We start from the raw sequence: 8,885 nt of genomic DNA, 5'->3' as shown, positions 1-8,885 counted from the left end.
AAAACTGTAATCTGGATTTATTGTGTTGAATGTAGAGCAACATTGAGCAGAGTGGAGTTTGGTCCCACATCAAGGCATCAGGGACTGTTTACAGGCTTGCTGGGTTAGGTACTGTAACCCTGGGTTACTGTTGCCCACATGGTGGGCAGCAAACCAATCAGGGAATGAGGATTAATCATTACCAGAAAATGTCAGAAAATGCCTGATAAACAGAATTCTTTAATTGTTCAAATGCATTTCTGAGCATTCTTGGAATCTCTGAAATAAGTTCAACTGCATTCTCAACATCCTTCGCAATTTGATCTTCTAAGAGTGGAGTTGTGTCGCGACAGAGCTCTTTCCTTGGATCGATGAACGTCGCTGGTGGCAGACTGAGACAATCCACCTGTTTCTTATAGAAGTCCAGTTCAGTAGCAGTGAGCTCCCGTCTCCTACTGTAGAGTGTTAGAGAGGTGAAGGTCTTCTCATCCTCATCCCATCTCTCCAGGGTCAGGAGACAGTCTGAGCACGTTGTCAGGAGAACCTCAGTAACAGGGCTGGGGGTCGCTGAGGTCCATGTGCTATTGTCATGCAGAGTAAAGTTAGAGTTGATCCTGGAGCATCCGAATCCAAAAGTATTTTGATGTGGAATTCCGAAGCCATAGAACTGGGCGATGTCAAGAATGTTGTTCTGGGTACCGACCGGCACAGAGACCTCTATCCAGGCACTGTGTAATAAGGTATACAGTATTTGTTCCCAGAAAGGACGGTCTGAACTCTCAGCAATATACACCCACTTCCCCAGAGTCTGCAAGAAGGAAAGGCAGATAGACAATAACTGGGTTAGTTGACACAAACAACCCTGTCTCCCTAATCATTGTTGGACAGACAGATGACGGACAGACAGACGGAGTGACAGACAGACAGACAGACAGACAGACAGACAGACAGACAGACAGACAGACAGACAGACAGACAGACAGACAGACAGACAGACAGACAGACAGACAGACAGACAGACAGACAGACAGACAGACAGACAGACAGACAGACAGACAGACAGACGGACAGGTAGATGGACAGGTAGATGGACAGGTAGACAGGTGGATGGACAGACAGACAGTACAGTTCAGTAGATAGTACCTGAGTGACACTGCTCAGCTCCAGTGGTCTCAGGAGATCCTCACAGGTTAAAGGGGCCACCTGGGAGCCACTCACTGAGAGAAGGCCCAGGACAACAGTGACACACACAGCCAGCATCATATCTGTCTCACTCTGCCTGTTGATGTTTCAGTAATGCTAAGGATAGTTCCAGTCTTTATATGATCTAATGTTTGCTCTCCTCTGCCTTCATGGTACAACAGATCAGCCAGTACAATGAGGCCGTCCTCCTATAGCTCCTCCCACTGTCCTGCTCTGCTGTCTGGGTTCACAGTTCCACCACTATTGCTTAATCTAAAAAGACTCCTAATCTCGTGTGGACAAACTACATCATTTAAAATGAGTATCTGGAGCAAATAAGTAACATTTTAGTTCTGAGTTTCTGAAATTAACCTATTCTAAAACAAAACTTGAACTGAAGTGTCAACACAACATACTGACTGTAAAAACAACCTGAACTCAGGGGTCAACATAACATACTGACTATAAAAACAACCTGAACTCAGGGGTCAACATAACATACTGACTATAAAAACAACCTGAACTCAGGGGTCAACATAACATACAGACTGTAAAAACAACCTGAACTCAGGGGCCAACATAACATACTGACTATAAAAACAACCTGAACTCAGGGGTCAACATAACATACAGACTGTAAAAACAACCTGAACTCAGGGGCCAACATAACATACTGACTATAAAAACAACCTGAACTCAAGGGTCAACATAACATACTGACTGTAAAAACAACCTGAACTCAGGGGTCAACATAACATACAGACTGTAAAAACAACCTGAACTCAGGGATCAACATAACATACTGACTATAAAAACAACCTGAACTCAAGGGTCAACGTAACATACTGACTGTAAAAACAACCTAAACTCAGGGGTCAACATAACATACTGACTGTAAAAAAAGACAATAATGGGGACTGTTACAAGTCTATTTGCTGGGTATGTGGCTAGATTATAAGGTCAGTCTGTCGACCAACACCCAGTGGGTTTTGTTAACCAGAGGGTATGAACCCAGGCGCCTCCAGGGGGTGCAGTGATCTAAGGCACTGCACCACAGTGCTTGCTGTGTCACTAGAGATCCTGGTTTGAGTCCAGGCTCTGTCGTAGCCGGTGGGGAACAGTTAGCCCAGCGTCATCAGGGTTAAGGGAGGGTTTGGCCGGCAGGGATGTTTTTGTTCCATCATGCAGTGCACACACGCAGTAACGCAGAACCTCAGTAACAGGGATGGGGGTCACTGAGGTCCATGTGTTATTGTCATGCAGAGTATGATCAAGTTGATCCTGAAGCATCAGTTCTCTGATCCGGAATACTGAAGACATAGAAGTCTACAACATTGACCGGCACAGAGACCTTTATCCAGGCACTGTGTAACAATGTATTCAGTATTAGCTACCAGGAAGGACGGCCTGAACTCTCAACAATAGACACCCACTTCCCCACAGTCTGCTAGATGGAAAGGCAGATAGACAATAACTGGGTCAGCTGACACAAACAACACTGGCTCCATAACCATGGGTGGACAGACAGACGGGTGGATGGGTGGACAGATAGACAGGCGGACAGGCGGACAGACAGACGGACAGGCGGACAGACAGACGGACAGGCGGACCGACATGCGGACAAACTGATAGCTATAATGTTTACTCTCCTGTGCCTTTTATGACACAAACAACCCTGTCTCCCTAACCATGGGTGGACAGACAGACGGGTGGATGGGTGGACAGATAGACAGGCGGACAGGCGGACAGACAGACGGACAGGCGGACGGACAGATGGACAGGCGGACCGACATGCGGACAAACTGATAGCTATAATATTTACTCTCCTGTGCCTTTTATGACACAAACAACCCTGTCTCCCTAACCATGGGTGGACAGACAGACGGGTGGATGGGTGGACAGATAGACAGGCGGACAGACAGACGGACAGGCGGACGGACAGATGGACAGGCGGACCGACATGCGGACAAACTGATAGCTATAATATTTACTCTCCTGTGCCTTTTATGACACAAACAACCCTGTCTCCCTAACCATGGGTGGACAGACAGACGGGTGGATGGGTGGACAGATAGACAGGCGGACAGACAGACGGACAGGCGGACCGACAGACGGACAGGCGGACCGACATGCGGACAAACTGATAGCTATAATGTTTACTCTCCTGTGCCTTTTATGACACAAACAACCCTGTCTCCCTAACCATGGGTGGACAGACAGACAGGTGGATGGGTGGACAGATAGACAGGCGGACAGGCGGACAGACAGACGGACAGGCGGACGGACAGACGGACAGGCGGACCGACATGCGGACAAACTGATAGCTATAATATTTACTCTCCTGTGCCTTTTATGACACAAACAACCCTGTCTCCCTAACCATGGGTGGACAGACAGACGGGTGGATGGGTGGACAGATAGACAGGCGGACAGACAGACGGACAGACGGACAGGCGGACCGACATGCGGACAAACTGATAGCTATAATGTTTACTCTCCTGTGCCTTTTATGACACAACAAGTCAGGTCACAGGAACATCTGCTGTTTGTTCTGTCACGGTTTCCAGTTCTAGAACGGTTGCTAATTCTAAACTCAAAGTCCCATTTGCACATTCCTGATCTTTTGTGGACAGACTATGTTACATAAATCGAGTATCTGACACAATCTTTGTTCTGAGTTTTCCAAGATGAACCCATTCCTAACACAGAGTGCTGTAGTTTCCAGCAGGGGGCAGTAAAGCTTTTTGACTACTAATACTGAACTTAATTGTATTGTCAATACTGTATTTCATTGAATGAAAGGGTCTTTTTAGATTCCCTACAGTGCCTTTATTGAAGTCTTAAGTCTTGTATGTGAGTTTCTTGATCTGATGCAGCACTTGTAATTCCAAGTCTAACATCCCAGCATTCTAAAGTCTAACATCGTAGTATTCTAAAGTCTAACATCCCAGCATTCTAAAGTCTAACATCCCAGCATTCTAAAGTCTAACATCCCAGTATTCTAAAGTCTAACATCGTAGTATTCTAAAGTCTAACATCCCAGTATTCTAAAGTCTAACATCCCAGCATTCTAAAGTCTAACATCCCAGCATTCTAAAGTCTAACATCCCAGTATTCTAAAGTCTAACATTCCAGCATTCTAAAGTCTAACATCCCAGCATTCTAAAGTCTAACATCCCAGTATTCTAAAGTCTAACATCCCAGCATTCTAAAGTCTAACATCCCAGTATTCTAAAGTCTAACATCCCAGCATTCTAAAGTCTAACATCCCAGCATTCTAAAGTCTAACATCCCAGTATTCTAAAGTCTAACATTCCAGCATTCTAAAGTCTAACATCCCAGCATTCTAAAGTCTAACATCCCAGTATTCTAAAGTCTAACATCCCAGCATTCTAAAGTCTAACATCCCAGCATTCTAAAGTCTAACATCCCAGTATTCTAAAGTCTAACATCGTAGTATTCTAAAGTCTAACATCCCAGCATTCTAAAGTCTAACATCCCAGCATTCTAAAGTCTAACATCCCCGTATTCTAAAGTCTAACATCGTAGTATTCTAAAGTCTAACATCCCAGCATTCTAAAGTCTAACATCCCAGTATTCTATAGCATGCTGTTTACCACCCTAATAAGAGGATACGTGTTGTCTTCTCACCCAGGGTGGAGCCAGGTGCCATCTAGCAGGCTGTAGAGCCCCGAGATACCCTGTAATGAACATGAACTCTCCCTGGCAGTCACAGAGGAGGCCTTTCTCCCAGCGTTTCATCAACACTCCAGTCCCCTATTGATGGGGCCAACACTGGCTTTATATACTGTACAAACAGCAGCTAGGAGCCGCAGCACACTGACTCATTCTTCTTTGTGTGAGAACGTAGGGGGAGCCCCTGTCTGCTCCTTTGTGACGGTGTCTGTCAACAGTGTAGTTGTGTAGTTGGAGGCTGAGGCCATTGTGGCGGCCAGTGCCTCTTATTGACTCAGGGCCTCGCCAGGTTTGTTCCCAGGGCCCAACCTGAGGGCTCATGAATAATGGAGACAGGATCCTTGGGTGCAGAGGGAGGTTGAGAGGAAGTTTGGCACACTATTCACTATTTAGTGCACTACTTTTGACCAGGACCCATAGGGAATAGGGTGCCATTTGGGACACATCATTTGACGAAGTGGGGTTATTTCAAATCTGAAGCTGCTTGTTTTAACCTTTTAAGCCAATGAGTAATGGTGGGGTCACATTCACTACCAGTGTGTCTGCTGTAACCTGGAGTCAGATAGCTGCAGTGCTCTGTGTGTGTGCAATGTATTTATGCACGTGCGTGTGTGTGTAACATACTATACATCTGGATGTTGATGTATTATGTTGACTCAGTAAGAATCACGTGTGCAGGTCCTTGTATATTCACAGAGCTAAGACATCCCGAAGATTTGACAGTTGAGAAAGCTATTTTTCCTTTCTGAGACTTCGGGCAAGTTTATACAGCCTTTCACTTGTCACAGCAACCACTTCCTGATCTGTGTGGACTGAGGGTTTGTCCTTTTCCCATTCACTTCTGTGAGTGTTATTCTCCTCTTTGCCTATGCCCTTCACCTGTCCCTACTCTGTGTATAGAGGAGTAATATACCTGTCCCTGCTCTGTGTATAGAGGAGTAATATACCTGTCCCTACTCTGTGTATAGAGGAGTAATATACCTGTCCCTACTCTGTGTATAGAGGAGTAATATACATGTCCCTGCTCTGTGTATAGAGGAGTAATATACCTGTCCCTACTCTGTGTATAGAGGAGTAATATACCTGTCCCTGCTCTGTGTATAGAGGAGTAATCCACCTGTCCCTGCTCTGTGTATAGAGGAGTAATATACCTGTCCCTGCTCTGTGTATAGAGGAGTAATATACCTGTCCCTGCTCTGTGTATAGAGGAGTAATATACCTGTCCCTGCTCTGTGTATAGAGGAGTAATATACCTGTCCCTACTCTGTGTATAGAGGAGTAATATACCTGTCCCTGCTCTGTGTATAGAGGTCCCTGCTCTGTGTATAGAGGAGTAATATACCTGTCCCTGCTCTGTGTATAGAGGAGTAATATACCTGTCCCTGCTCTGTGTATAGAGGAGTAATATACCTGTCCCTACTCTGTGTATAGAGGAGTAATATACCTGTCCCTGCTCTGTGTATAGAGGAGTAATCCACCTGTCCCTGCTCTGTGTATAGAGGAGTAATGCTTCACCTGTCCCTACTCTGTGTATAGAGGAGTAATGCTTCACCTGTCCCTACTCTGTGTATAGAGGAGTAATATACCTGTCCCTACTCTGTGTATAGAGGAGTAATATACCTGTCCCTACTCTGTGTATAGAGGAGTAATATACCTGTCCCTACTCTGTGTATAGAGGAGTAATCCACCTGTCCCTACTCTGTGTATAGAGGAGTAATGCTTCACCTGTCCCTACTCTGTGTATAGAGGAGTAATATACCTGTCCCTGCTCTGTGTATAGAGGAGTAATATACCTGTCCCTACTCTGTGTATAGAGGAGTAATATACCTGTCCCTACTCTGTGTATAGAGGAGTAATATACCTGTCCCTGCTCTGTGTATAGAGGAGTAATCCTTCACCTGTCCCTACTCTGTGTATAGAGGAGTAATATACCTGTCCCTACTCTGTGTATAGAGGAGTAATATACCTGTCCCTACTCTGTGTATAGAGGAGTAATCCACCTGTCCCTACTCTGTGTATAGAGGAGTAATGCTTCACCTGTCCCTACTCTGTGTATAGAGGAGTAATATACCTGTCCCTGCTCTGTGTATAGAGGAGTAATATACCTGTCCCTACTCTGTGTATAGAGGAGTAATATACCTGTCCCTACTCTGTGTATAGAGGAGTAATATACCTGTCCCTGCTCTGTGTATAGAGGAGTAATCCTTCACCTGTCCCTACTCTGTGTATAGAGGAGTAATATACCTGTCCCTACTCTGTGTATAGAGGAGTAATCCTTCACCTGTCCCTACTCTGTGTATAGAGGAGTAATATACCTGTCCCTACTCTGTGTATAGAGGAGTAATATACCTGTCCCTACTCTGTGTATAGAGGAGTAATATACCTGTCCCTACTCTGTGTATAGAGGAGTAATATACCTGTCCCTGCTCTGTGTATAGAGGAGTAATATACCTGTCCCTACTCTGTGTATAGAGGAGTAATGCTTCACCTGTCCCTACTCTGTGTATAGAGGAGTAATATACCTGTCCCTGCTCTGTGTATAGAGGAGTAATGCTTCACCTGTCCCTACTCTGTGTATAGAGGAGTAATATACCTGTCCCTGCTCTGTGTATAGAGGAGTAATGCTTCACCTGTCCCAACTCTGTGTATAGAGGAGTAATCCTTCACCTGTCCCTACTCTGTGTATAGAGGAGTAATATACCTGTCCCTGCTCTGTGTATAGAGGAGTAATGCTTCACCTGTCCCAACTCTTTGTATAGAGGAGTAATCCACCTGTCCCTGCTCTGTGTATAGAGGAGTAATCCTTCACCTGTCCCTACTCTTTGTATAGAGGAGTAATCCACCTGTCCCTGCTCTGTGTATAGAGGAGTAATCCACCTGTCCCTGCTCTGTGTATAGAGGAGTAATCCTTCACCTGTCCCTGCTCTGTGTATAGAGGAGTAATCCACCTGTCCCTGCTCTGTGTATAGAGGAGTAATATACCTGTCCCTACTCTGTGTATAGAGGAGTAATATACCTGTCCCTACTCTGTGTATAGAGGAGTAATATACCTGTCCCTGCTCTGTGTATAGAGGAGTAATATACCTGTCCCTGCTCTGTGTATAGAGGAGTAATGCTTCACCTGTCCCAACTCTTTGTATAGAGGAGTAATCCACCTGTCCCTGCTCTGTGTATAGAGGAGTAATCCTTCACCTGTCCCTACTCTTTGTATAGAGGAGTAATCCACCTGTCCCTGCTCTGTGTATAGAGGAGTAATCCACCTGTCCCTGCTCTGTGTATAGAGGAGTAATCCTTCACCTGTCCCTACTCTTTGTATAGAGGAGTAATCCACCTGTCCCTGCTCTGTGTATAGAGGAGTAATCCACCTATCCCTGCTCTGTGTATAGAGGAGTAATCCTTCACCTGTCCCTGCTCTGTGTATAGAGGAGTAATCCACCTGTCCCTGCTCTGTGTATAGAGGAGTAATCCACCGGTCCCTGCTCTGTGTATAGAGGAGTAATATACCTGTCCCTGCTCTGTGTATAGAGGAGTAATCCACCTGTCCCTGCTCTGTGTATAGAGGAGTAATATACCTGTCCCTGCTCTGTGTATAGAGGAGTAATCCACCTGTCCCTGCTCTGTGTATAGAGGAGTAATCCACCTGTCCCTGCTCTGTGTATAGAGGAGTAATCCACCTGTCCCTACTCTGTGTATAGAGGAGTAATCCACCTGTCCCTACTCTGTGTATAGAGGAGTAATATACCTGTCCCTGCTCTGTGTATAGAGGAGTAATCCACCTGTCCCTGCTCTGTGTATAGAGGACTAATCCACCTGTCCCTGCTCTGTGTATAGAGGAGTAATCCACCTGTCCCTGCTCTGTGTATAGAGGAGTAATCCACCTGTCCCTACTCTGTGTATAGAGGAGTAATATACCTGTCCCTGCTCTGTGTATAGAGGAGTAATCCACCTGTCCCTGCTCTGTGTATAGAGGAGTAATCCACCTGTCCCTACTCTGTGCATATAGGAGTAACCCTTCACCTGTAGACTAG

The 8,885-nt window shown here is 45.6% G+C and overlaps 1 long non-coding RNA gene across 1 annotated transcript; it reads right to left on the bottom strand.

Moving 5' to 3' along the window:
• On the bottom strand, positions 1-4,995 carry LOC135575129 (uncharacterized). Its single transcript, XR_010465700.1, has 2 exons — positions 1,123-4,995; positions 1-787 (listed from the first exon to the last, which is right to left on the bottom strand). It is a non-coding gene; the product is annotated as an uncharacterized LOC135575129 (long non-coding RNA).
• Positions 4,996-8,885: the final 3,890 nt, after the last annotated feature.

Source organism: Oncorhynchus nerka, linkage group LG14 (assembly GCF_034236695.1).
Source record: "Oncorhynchus nerka isolate Pitt River linkage group LG14, Oner_Uvic_2.0, whole genome shotgun sequence".
NCBI classification, from domain to species: Eukaryota; Metazoa; Chordata; class Actinopteri; order Salmoniformes; family Salmonidae; genus Oncorhynchus; species Oncorhynchus nerka.
This window is presented reverse-complemented; position numbering and strand designations above follow the sequence as displayed.